Source organism: Humulus lupulus, chromosome 4 (genome assembly GCF_963169125.1).
Source record: "Humulus lupulus chromosome 4, drHumLupu1.1, whole genome shotgun sequence".
NCBI lineage: Eukaryota > Viridiplantae > Streptophyta > Magnoliopsida > Rosales > Cannabaceae > Humulus > Humulus lupulus.
Window position 1 is genome coordinate 82,892,240 of NC_084796.1, and position 12,859 is coordinate 82,905,098.

At 37.4% G+C, this 12,859-nt stretch overlaps 1 non-coding gene across 1 annotated transcript; it reads left to right on the forward strand.

Annotated features, from left to right (window-relative positions):
• Positions 1–1,176: 1,176 nt before the first annotated feature.
• LOC133833604 (small nucleolar RNA R71) lies at positions 1,177–1,283 on the forward strand. Its single transcript, XR_009892976.1, has one exon. It is a non-coding gene; the product is annotated as a small nucleolar RNA R71 (small nucleolar RNA).
• The last annotated feature ends 11,576 nt before the right edge of the window (positions 1,284–12,859 follow it).

Below are 12,859 nucleotides of genomic sequence, written 5' to 3' on the forward strand. Positions count from 1 at the left end.
AGGAAAATGGTCTTTCCTGGTGGCCTTATTCAACTTATGGTAATCAATACAAATTCTCCACCCCGTCACTATACGAGTTGGAATAAGTTCATTATTATTATTTGGAACCATAGTTATCCTCCATTTTTCTCTTATTAGACAATTTCTCCTTCATAAACTTCACATAACTAGGCATTTGTTCTGGAGCCTCTACAAAAGGAATTTTAATGTGAAGTTTCTTAAATACCTCAAGAAATTTGGAGAATTGTTTGTCAAGATTAGCCTTTCGAAACCGTTGAGGATATGGAATCTTTTGTGTAGGCTCGGTGTATTTTGGTTTTTCTGTTTTTGGAAGGTCTTCAGTAACTTCCTCTTGTATTGGACTAGTAACTTGTTGATCCTCTTTCTTCTTCCCCTTGTCATCCACTGTAGGTCCATCATACTTAGTCTCACTCTTCAAAGTGACAGCTTGACATTGTTCATTAGGATTTACCTCAGTGGAACTAGGCAAATTCCCTTGTTGCCTACTAGAAAACATTTGGGCCAAATGACCTATTTGTGTCTCCAAACTCCTGATTGAAGACCTAGTCTCTATCATGAATTGATTTAATTAGTCTGGCTGAATTGTTGGTGGGTTCATTTGAGGATGTGGTGGTGGATGTGATGGGCGTGGATTTTGATCATAATATGGTCTAGAATGTAATCCGTAAGTTGGTTGATGAGGGGGTTATTGAGGTGGGTACTGTGGATATTGTCGTTGTAACCCTTGATGAGGCACATCTTGAAAAATCACCAATAACTTGTGTTTGTTCCAAGGGCATATTATTCACATCAATTGAGCAACTAGTAGTGCTCGGGCATTGTTCATAAGCTTGTGGTCCCCCACAAATCTCACAACTTATAACATTCTGTACTTGCATTGTTTGTGCGGTGAGATTAGTTTGCTACAATTGCTGTGTTAGAGATGCCACATGAACAGTTAATAGCGCAATTGGATCATGTTCTAAGACTCTTGCTACTTTCTTATTCTCACACTCAGTAGGCCAATTATAGTTATTCATAACCATCTCTTCCAATAATTGATATGCTTCATTAGCACTTTTTCTCATAAACGCTCCTCTTGATGCAACATCTATAATTGTCCTTGTATTGCCCCCCAAACCATTGTAAAAAGTATGAACTAGTAGCCACTTCTGTATTCCATGATGTGGGCATTTCCTTTGCAACTCTTTAAATCATTCCCATGCATCATACAAAGAGTCCCCATCCAATTGATGGAAGTTATTAATCTCTCCTCTTATTCTTGTTGACTTGCCAGAAGGAAAATATTTACCAAGGAATATCTGAGCCAAATCTTCCAAAGTAAGTATAGAGTTAGCTTGTAATGAATTCAACCAACGCTTAGCTCTGTCCCTTAGTGAAAATGGGAAGAATCTCAATCTTACAACATCGTTACTCACCCCATTCATTTTGAATGTCGCACATAGCTCTAAAAATTTTGTAACATGGAGATTTGGATCCTCATTTGGTAACCCTCCAAATTGTACACATTTTTGCACCATCTGAATAATTAAAGGTTTTATCTCAAAATTATTTGTTTCAATAGTTGGAGGAAGAATGCTTGAATATATCCCTGTAACAGTAGGGAGTACATAGTTTCTTATTGGTGGATCGGCTTCAGCTGCATTACACATATTTGCATTATTGACAATGTTATTTACCTTCTCAGCCATGGTTAAATCCAACCGTTTCTTTATCTTTCGATTCTTTCTGTACATTCTCTTAATTTCAAAATCTATTGGTATGATTTCCTTTTGTCTACTTCCTCGCATATACCAACAATTTCTGTAACACAGTAGAGCTTTGATCCAAATACGTGTAAAACAATAAAAAGAAAAAAAATACCAACTTAGAACAAATAACAATTAACTTTGATTTTGGAAATTAAGTCCCCGACAACGGCGCCAAAAACTTGATCGCAAAAATATATATACACAAGTGCACGCAATTGATTCAAGTAATATATATGATAAGTAGAGCATTGTTCCCACAAAGACTCTCTTCCAAGTACCACTAATTTATCTTTTAATTACTAGTTGGCAACCAAAGTTTAGATGAATGAATTTAATTTTAAGATTATAAAAGAAAACTAAGAACGATAATCAGTTATTAAAAGATTTAAATCACTATTAAAAAGACCTATGGTGTTAATTTCATCAACTTTTCATTGTACTAGTTTTATTAATCAATTCTAAATTTCTTTCTTCCTTTTCTAATAGTAGGTTAACATAATTCGATTCCAATTCCTTTTCAAGATATAAGATCTCAACCTATATGCATGTTTTTCTACATCCCTGTGATAAACTTAAACATATAGAAGGCATTAAGAATGGAAACCTAATTACTACACAAGTCATACAGGTACTTTCGTCAAATATGCAACCTATGTCTATATAATGATAGCCTATTCAATTCTCATCTTTTGAATTTTGAATCAAAATCATAAAATCAAGAAAAATATTGATCAAGTATTTACTAGCATTAAACACACATTATATAGATTAGAATAGAGATGACAATCAAAAGAACATCATAATTAAATTAGATAGAAATCCAAGTGACTACATTAAACCCTAAATAAAATTGTTTAATTCATATCAGACATGACTAAAACAACAAAATAATAATTCCAAAACATAAGATTCACAAACTTAAAGAAGAAAGAAAAATATAAAAATGCAGAATAACTAGCCTAAGAATCAAAATTAGTCTATAAAAACATAATTAAAATCTGACCTAATGAATTAATTAAACCCTAAATACGAACTTACAGTAAAAAAAAACTACAATAGCTGTGTTTTTCATATGCGGGCCGCGACTTGGCCTTCTTTGGGTCGCGGCCCGTGTTCATTTTTTGATCCATCTTGCTTCCTTTTAAGTCTCTGGATGTCGCGACTTAAACATCAGCAAGTCGCAGCCCGTGTCCATTTTTCCCATTTGATGAGCCTCTGATTTCCTCTTGAGTCGCAACTTGTAAGACAAAGTCACGACACTAATTGCCTTCAGTAACCATGCGTCTCTGACTTCGCTTTGAGTCCAACAATCGCCAAAAGAATCATTTTTCCACCATTTTCAATTCTTTTTTCATTTTTCTCGTGATTCACCACACCAACCTACAACCAAGACAAAAAAAGTGTAATCTTGCACAAAACACACATAAAGACTCAAGATTACCACAAAAACACATTCTAAAGTGACACTAAAATGAAGTTATCATAGGCCGCGCATGAGTCTAGTCTAGATGAAGAGCCTGAACCCCGTACAACCCAAAATGTAATAGTATTAGAGTCTACCCTCTTCCAATAGCCCAAGAGTTAGAGGTTTTACCTAGTCCAATTCGTAACTAGAGTCGATCATAGTAGTTTCCTCCTCTAGCTCGGAGGGTAGGGTTCTAGCTCTATTTTGTTCCTTGCATTACTTTGACTAATCATTTCTTGGATATGAATTTTCTGCTCGTCCTTTTGTAGGCGAAGATATTGATCCGAAGGGCGCCTTCAAATCTGGTGGAGCCTGAACTGGACCCGTAGTCAAGAAGGAGATAATATCAAAGAAGAGTTCCCCTGAATCTGGAGCTACCATCGACTCTCTTGCAAAGGATAAAGGTGCCAGCTCCATTCAGAAACAACAATAATAGATGCAAGCACCAGCTCCAATAACTACATTTACTATTCTTAAGGCTCCTCTTCCTTGTCCTCACGATGAACCTGTTCTAGTTTCACAAGTTTTTTAGGGCAAACCCACGTCTATTAAACTCCTAGTCCAGCCCCTCGCGGTGGCAAGGATCCTAGAGGCATTTCGTGGGTCCCTCTAACACATGATGACCCACATGGTGGGTCACGCCAACCAAGCGAACGTCAAGGATCTTAGGGCCATAGAAGAGCATTCCCCAGGGGATGTCCTGGAGTCTGCCCTAATAATGAACATGACTGTGAGTTATCTTTCTTCCCCCTATAGTATTTCCCTTTTTGTTTTTACTTTTGCGAGCTAATTCTATCTTGCGTCTTTTTTTTTTTTTTGTAGTCTGTTTTAGCTCAAATCTGTAGCATCGCCTGGTTCTGATCTCAAAGAGAGGAGCTCAAGGCCGCCCTGGCTACATCCCAGGAGAACGAGCAAATAGCCAAAGATGGAATTGTTAAGGTGAGCCAGCAACAAAATCAGTTGTAGGCCGAGATCGATAACCTCATCAAGAAGCTTCAGGAGGTTGATGTACTAAAATATCAGTCATCCGAGGTCGAGGACATAGCCAAGGAAGAAGCTAAGAAGGAGAAGTAAGATGCCGAGAAGGAGAAGCAGGATGCTGAGTAGGCGAAACTGGATGTTGCAGAAGCAACGAATGCCCTTAAGGATATGTAGAGTCCCAGAATGTTTACTTAGTTAGCTAGCTAGTAGTAGTAGTAGTATTTTAGATTTTGTCGATTTTGGTTCAAACCGGGACTTAGTTGGAAACTTCTAGCAATAGTTATGGATTTTATAAGTTTAACCTATTGTTTAAGAATATTAATTATAACATAAGGTTTGATTAATATTGCTGGTCACAAATATGATATTTATTATAACCTAAGGTTTAGATAGAGCAAATAGGAATATGACACTTGTCATAAGCATGATTATTAAGGAATTAAGTATTTTAATGATTAAATAAGGAAATATAAGCTTTAGTCTTCACCAGAAACTGTTAGGATCGTAGTTTGACTCAGTGAAAGCAGTTATCTAACCTTAATTTATGCTAAAAAAGTGCAATTACGTGTTTAAAATATTCACGTATGCCGATATATCGCAGCATTTGAGCCGATATATCGCTTGACGAAGAATACGGAAAACACATTGACATTGCACGATTGTACGAACGGAGGCTCAGGAATAGGGCAGAGCCAATATATCGCCCTAAATCCTTTTTTTTGTTTTTTATTTTTTAAAACAATGAGCTCATTTATGTATTACAAATATTACTTTAAAGTTTTCAATGAAGTTATGAATTTTCTCATGTATGTTCTCTTCAAGTAGTAGTTATGTCTAGTAGGTTTAATGATCTAAGTCTTAGAAATAGTTGGGTCATTACAGTTGGTATCAAAGCAACGGTCCATTTACATGAAATTCTCCTTGATACACACGCTCAAGCTCCAAATCTAACAGCCAATGTAAGTATTTATGTTTTAATTATTATGTTTATGTGTTTAACTAACATTTTAGTCTTATGTTTTCAGTTAGAGATATGGATGGAGCTTTATCATATAACGATATCTGAGCCATTAAAGCCTTAAAAAGGATTAGAGAACCAAGAAATACAGTAGGAATATTGGAAAGAATCACTCGGAGATTTCTTTTATTCAATAATCAAATAGTCCATCTCCAAACAACTAAGCAAATAATGATGAGAGCTATGGAGCAATATATTTTAGTAATTAGGCTTCTTAGAGATTTTCCTTTTGTAATTGCTGCTTTGGAAGAAAAATGGGAGACAATAGATGTTGAAGAGGAAATACCATTGGCTATGAGATATTATTTTCTCATAATTAAGTTTACCTCTAAGATGGAATTCCAATCCACACAAGAACAAAAGAATAGAATTTTTACGAATCTTCCTAGAGGAATTTTTTAGGCTCACAAAAATGTGACTATGAAGAAATAAATGACAATATGTTAGATGAAGGATCTGATGTAGAAGATCCCGATTTTTAGAATAGATTAGTTTCTTTATTTATTTTATTTATTATTTTGCCTTTATGATTGTACTTAGTGAAAACTATTTTTCCAAATTAATATCATTGTTATTTTGATGACATGTATGAGTTTGATTTTATTTTGCAATCATAATAAATAATAAATTTAATAAATAATGACTAAGTTTGGTGAGGGTGGATACATATCAATGAACTGAGTTTCTATATTGAGAGTTAGGGGGCCATAGTAGTGGGAACGATTTTATTGATCCCAGCCCTCCCTCAGTATGGTTAACGTTGGAACAACGATGAGTTTTCAGCCTGAGAATTAAGTCATATAGGATAATTAGAAACACACATCGAAAATAATAAGGATGGCTTATTTTTCTAAGTTTAGAAACACACCCTAATTATAAAGAAGGCTTACATAATTCTTTTCATAAGAAATCATAATTAATAGGTCCGAGTTATGTTTACTTAGATTAAGTTTTGTTTTAGAGCCTATTAAGGTATGTTCTAACATGATTCTCTCAACTGTTAGAACTCTGCTGAAGATGTCACTCAGAAGATCTGCTCGCAACAATGGCAATGCCTCCAAGGTCGTTCCTGAGACGAATGAAGCCCTCCAGTTCGAAGAAGCGGAAGGCGTGCAACCAATGCTGCTATTAATGAAGGTACGCCACCGCTGCCAGTCGACAACACTGCAGAAATTGCCAAGCTTCGGTAGCAGTTGAGGAATTACTACAGCAACAGCGACAACAAGCTTAGCCTCAACCATAACAACAACCTCAACATATGGCTTAAGCACCCCATCAAGTAGGTACTTATGGGGGATAGCCAATGGCAAACTATGCGCCATACCCAGCTCAGCACATGGAGCCAATCTATGAACGGTTTCGTAAGTAGTACGCTCAGAACTTTGAAGGGACAACCGACCCCTTCGAGGCAGAAGAATGGCTCAGGATTTTCTAGCCGATCCTAGCACACATGAACCTCGGCAACGCGGACTGCATATCCTGCGTTTCGTTTCTACTCAAGAAGGAAGCAAGAATATGGTGGGACCTAGTACAATAGACTCATGATGTCGCCAACATGACTTGGGCCAGATTTGTAGAGCTATTCCACAAAAAGTACTATAACTCAGCTGTCATCGCTTCAAGGGTCGAGGAGTTTGCTAGTCTAAAGCAGGGAAGCTTGACTGTAGCAGAGTATGCTCGGCAGTTCTACCGATTAGTTAAGTTTTCATCAGAAATGGTTCCAACTGATTTTCTGAGGGTGACCAAGTTCGTTAGAGGGCTTCGACTAAAGATTGAGCTAGGGGTTAAGCTTCTGAACCCAGGAAATACTACTTATGCTGATGTTATAGAAATGATAATAGAAGTGGAAAGGCTTCAGGCGAATGTTAGTAAAGAGGAGGCCAGTAAGCCTGAGCCTAAACAGTCAAATCAACCCCTGAATGGTTGGAACAACCACAAAAACAACAACCAGAAGTCCAACAATAGTAATGGTCAGAAAAGAAGGCATCCTGACAACAAGCAGTTTGACAACGATAAAAGGGCATAGACAAATAATGGAGGCAATAGGCTGGGTTATGTAGAATACCCGTAATGTGCGAAATGCCAAAAGAAACATCCGAGTGAGTGCCGTGCAAACACTAAGGGATGCTACAACTATGGTCAGGAAGGTCACCGAAAGAAGGAGTGTCCCCAGCTCAAGTCAGAAGGGAAAAGAGACGACAAGATGTTTCCTACCAAGGTTTTTTTCCTTAACCCAAGGAGAAGCTGATGCTAGCAATAAAGTAGTTACAGGTCAGGTTTCTATCCTCAATAATGTATGTTTTCTGTTATTTGATTTGGGAGTCATTCATTCGTATATCTCGTTAGGAACGATAGGAAAATTAGACAAACCTTGTGAAAGATTTAGAACTAGGTTTGAAACAGAATTACCTTCGGGTGAAATAGTCCTATTATCACGGGTAGTACGAGGCGTACAATCAAGATTGAGGACGTAGAATTAGAAGGAGACCTGATAGAATTGGAGATTAAAGACTTCGACGTGATACTGGGAATGGACTAGCTAGCAAAGCATGGCGCAACCATTGACTGCAAACACAAGAAAGTAACGTTTGAGACTCCTGATGGCCAGAGACTATGTTTTATGGTAAAGCTTTCAGGTCTATGCACACAACTTATTTCATCACTCAAAGCTTAGAAGATGATAGAAAAAGGATGTCAAGCATTCTTAGCCAGCATTACAGATGTGGTAAAAGAAACATCGCTAAAAGTTGGAGACGTTCATATTGTAAAGGAATTTCCAGAAGTATTTCCTGACAACTTTACCAGGGTTGCCGCCGACTCGAGAAATTGACTTCATAATCGAACTAGTACCGAGCACCGAGCCTATCTCTAAAGCACCATATCGAACGGCACCTATCGAACTCAAGGAGTTAAAAACGTAGCTACAAGAACTCTTAGACTTGGGTTTCACTAGACCGAGCCATTCGCCATGTGGAGCACTTGTTCTATTTGTGAAGACGAAGGACGGGAGTATGCGGATGTGCATAGATTACCTTGAGCTGGATAAGGTAACGATTAGGAACAAGTATCCGCTACCCCAGATTGACGACTTGGTTGATTAATTCCAAGGAGCGACCGTGTTCTCAAAGATTGATCTACGGTCTGGGTATCATTAGCTCAAGGTTCGGGAAGAAGACATTTCTAAGACAACTTTTAGAACTCATTATGGGCATTACGAGTTTCTAGTCATGTCTTTCGGTCTTACCAATGCTCCAGCCGCATTTATGGATTTAATGAATTGGGTCTTTAAGGACTACTTGGATAAATTTGTTGTAAGATTCATCGACGATATATTGGTGTACTCAAAGGATAAAGTCGAGCATGAAAAACATTTAAGGTTAATCTTGTTGCGATTAAAGGAGCATCAACTATACGCCAAATTCAAGAAGTGTGAATTTTGGCTTTCACAGGTAGCATTTCTCGGCCACATAGTATCCAATGACAGAATTGTTGTAGACCCATCTAAAGTAGAGGCTGTGAAGGATTGGCCAAGACCAAAGAATGCATCTGAAGTAAGAAGTTTTCTGGGACTAGCAGGTTATTATTAGAGGTTTGTAGAGGGTTTTTATAAGATAGCCACTCCACTTACCAACCTGACTCAGAAGCAGCAGAGGTTCAACTGGAATGACAAGTGTGAAGAGAGTTTCGAGTTGCTTAAGGATAGGTTATGCTCAGCACCAGTACTTTGTGTACTGACACCCAATGACAAGTTTGTAGTCTATTGCGATACGTCGAAGCAAGGATTGGGTTGTGTGCTGATGCAGATTGACAAGGTGATAGCCTATGCCTCAACGTAGTTGAAGGATTACGACCAATGCTATCCAACACACAATATGGAGTTGGCAGCAGTGGTCTTTGCATTAAAAATCTGGCGCGATTATCTTTATGGAGAACGGTGTGAGATTTATATGAACCATAAAAGCCTAAAGTACTTCTCCACGCAAAAGGAGCTTAACATGAGGCAGCGCAGGTGGTTAGAACTAGTAAAGGATTATGACTGCAAAATTTTATACCACCCAGGAAAGGCAAACGTAGTTGCTGGTGCGCTAAGTAGGAAGAATTATGGAAGTCTAGCAACATTAGTCGGAATAGAAAAGCTGCTACAGCAGGAGCTGATCAATGCTGGAATAGAAGTAGTCATTGGTAAATTGGCTAACTTGTCCATTCAGTCAAGTCTGTTAGAAGACATACGGAGTGGGTAAGTGCATGATGACACGTTAGTAACACATATGGATGCAGTTAGAGAAGGGAAGGCCACCGATTTCTCAATATCAAGTCAGGGGTTATTAAGATATAAGGATCGGGTATTCATGCCAAATGATCAAGGGATTAAGGTGAAGATTTTAGAAGAAGATCACAATACCCCATACTCAATTCACCCAAGGTGGACCAAGATGACTTACGACATCAAGGCAATGTATTGGTGGCCAAGAATGAAGAAAGATATAGCGGAGTACGTGTCTAAATGTGTAGTATGCCAGCAAGTGAAAGTAGAACATCAGTGGCCTGCAGGTTTATTTTAACCACTTAGCATTCCAGAATGGAAATGGGACGACATAGCCATGGATTTCGTGATGGGTTTGCCTCGGAAGAATAAGCAACACGAATCGGCTTGGGTAGTAATAGATAGATTAACTAAGTCAGCTCATTTTCTGCCTGTCAAGACTTCATATACAGCAGAACAATATGCAGATATTTATGTTCAAGAGATAGTAAGACTGCATGGAATCCCTAAGACAATAGTGTCCGATAGAGGATCGGTGTTTACATCGAGATTTTGGAGAAGCTTGCAGCAAGCTATGGGCACCAAGTTAAGTCTTAGTATAGCATTTCATCCATAGATCGATGGTCAGTCCGAGCGTACCATACAGATTTTAGAAGATATGTTGTGTGCTTGTGTACTTGATTTCGGAGGATCTTGGAGTGAGTATTTGCCACTGATAGAATTCTCCTACAATAATAGCAACCATTCAACGATCGGGATGGCACCTTATGAGCTACTTTATGGAAGGAGGTGTCGGTCGCCATTACATTGGGATGAGGTAGGAGAAAGGCAACTACTTGGACCCGAAGCTGTTAGAGAAGCTCAGGATGTAGTAGTGCTAATTAGGAAGCGTATGCTCACTGCTCAAAGTCATCAGAAAAGTTATGCGGATGCCAAGCCGCGTGATGTGGAATTAAAAGTTGGAGATCAAGTCTTCTTAAGAATATCTCCTATGAAAGGTATGAAATGGTTTGGGAAGAAAGGCAAGCTTAGTCCCAGGTTTATAGGTCCCTTTGAGTTATTGGACAAAGTGGGAGCAGTTGCATATAGATTAGCCCTACCGCCAGCGCTATCAAATAGTCACAATGTGTTCCACATCTCGATGCTGCGTAGATATGTGTCAAACCCATCTCACGTCCTCAAGTATGATATGATAGCACTCCAGAAAGACTAGAGTTATGAAGAACAGCCGGTTAGCATCCTAGATAGTCAAAGTTCTATGGAGAAATAGTTCTGAACGAGAGGCAACGTGGGAGTTAGAGGAGGACATGCAAGCTCGGTATCCGGAATTGTTTTGTAAGTAAATTTCGGGGACAAAATTCTTTGTAGTAGGGGAGAATTGTAGAGTCCCAGAATGTTTACTTAGTTAGCTAGTTAGTAGTAGTAGTAGTAGTATTTTAGATTTTGTGGATTTTGGTTCAAACTGGGACTTAGTTGGAAACTTCTAGCAATAGTTATGGATTTTATAAGTTTAACCTATAGTTTAAGAATATTAATTATAACATAAGGTTTGATTAATATTGCTGGTCACAAATATGATATTTATTATAACCTAAGGTTTAGATAGAGCCAATAGGAATATGACACTTGTCATAAGCATGATTATAAAGGAATTAAGTATTTTAATGATTAAATAAGGAAATATAAGCTTTAGTCTTCACCAGAAACTATTAGGATCGTTGTTTGACACAATCAAAGCAGTTATTCAACCTTAATTTATGCTGAAAAAGTGCAATTACGTGTTTAAAATATTAACGTATGCCGATATATCACAGCATTGGAGCCGATATATTGCCTGACGAAGAATACGGAAAACACGTTGACATTGCACGATCGTACGAACGGAGGCTCAGGAATAGGGCAGAGCCGATATATCGACCTAAATCCTTTATTTTTTTTTTATTTTTAAAACAAGCTTTGACTCCTTAGAACTACTTCTGAACATTTTGAGCGAGTCTTCAGCCTCTGATTGACGAATATTCAATTATTTTCAACTTTATTCATTATTTTTATTCAAAGCCAAAAAGAAGATATTTATTCCTAGAACTCTATAAATAGGACCTAGTAGCCAGGCCTTCCACTCATTCTTCAGCTGTGATCAGACTCCAAGGTGCTAGTACTACCATAGAGTGATAAACACTTGGGTTGGGAAAAAGCTTTGCCATTCTTAAGCTTTATAAAACACTTGGGAAGTGAGGATTAGTGTATTTCTGTATTGAAGTTAGACCAATCCTTAAGGTCAACTAAGGTACTCTTATTCTTTAAGTTCAGTTCTCTAAAACTCTTTAGTTTTCTTTAGTCCTTTTATTCAGATCCTAACTTTTGATATTGGTTTTTTATTAGGTTCTTGAAACTTAAAGATCTTCCTTGGTAAGTTTTGTTTTGAAGGTTTAGTTTCCACAATTATTCTTTACCCTTTAGAAATACTCACAATTTTTATTGCTGGTTTTAGGAGTGTTCCAAGTCCCGCATTTGTTCTCAATTATTCCGGTGTTGGTAAGGAAAATAGGATAGTTTTTATATGCTTGTATGTTATGATTATTCTATAATATGTTATGTTATGATATGTTATGATATGATATGTTATGATATGTTATAGTATATATGTTTTGGGGGTTATAGTTGCTTAAATAGCAAACCTCAACACTTTTATGTTCTTGGGGCTTATAGCTGCTTAGTTAGCAAACCTCATTGTATTTTGAGGCTTATAGCTGCTTAGCTAGCAAACCCCAATATTCATCATGTACATGGGTTATAGTTGAGATATATGTTTTATAGTGTATGTTTTTGTTATGATCTTATGTTTACGTTTGATGTTATATATATGTTGGTAGATTTTCCTTGCTGGGCATTAGGCTCATTCCTTTTTCTTTTTAGTGTGATGCAGGAAAATAGATACAAAGGTGGAAGGATTCTTGGAAGCTTGGTGCGTGTGTTGAGGTGAATGGAGTGGATGGGCTGCGTGTCGATTCGAGGACGACGTTATTTTTCTTTAGTCTCTTTAAATTATGATTTTTATGTATTTTTCCGCATTTAGCTTTGTAAACAATTTCATTTAAAAGTTAGGTTTTATTTTTAAAACAATGTGCTCATTTATGTATTACAAATATTACTTTAAAGTTTTCAATAAAGTTATGAATTTTCTCATGTATGTTCTCTTCAAGTAGTAGTTATGTCTAGTAGGTTTAGTAATCTAAGTCATAGAAATAGTTGGGTCATTACAGGACATGCTGTATCGGTGCTGGGCATACAACTAGTAATGGGATTTCTCCTTTCTTGATGTAGAGCTTTGGTGACGTTATCTTGCCAAGTTCAAAAGT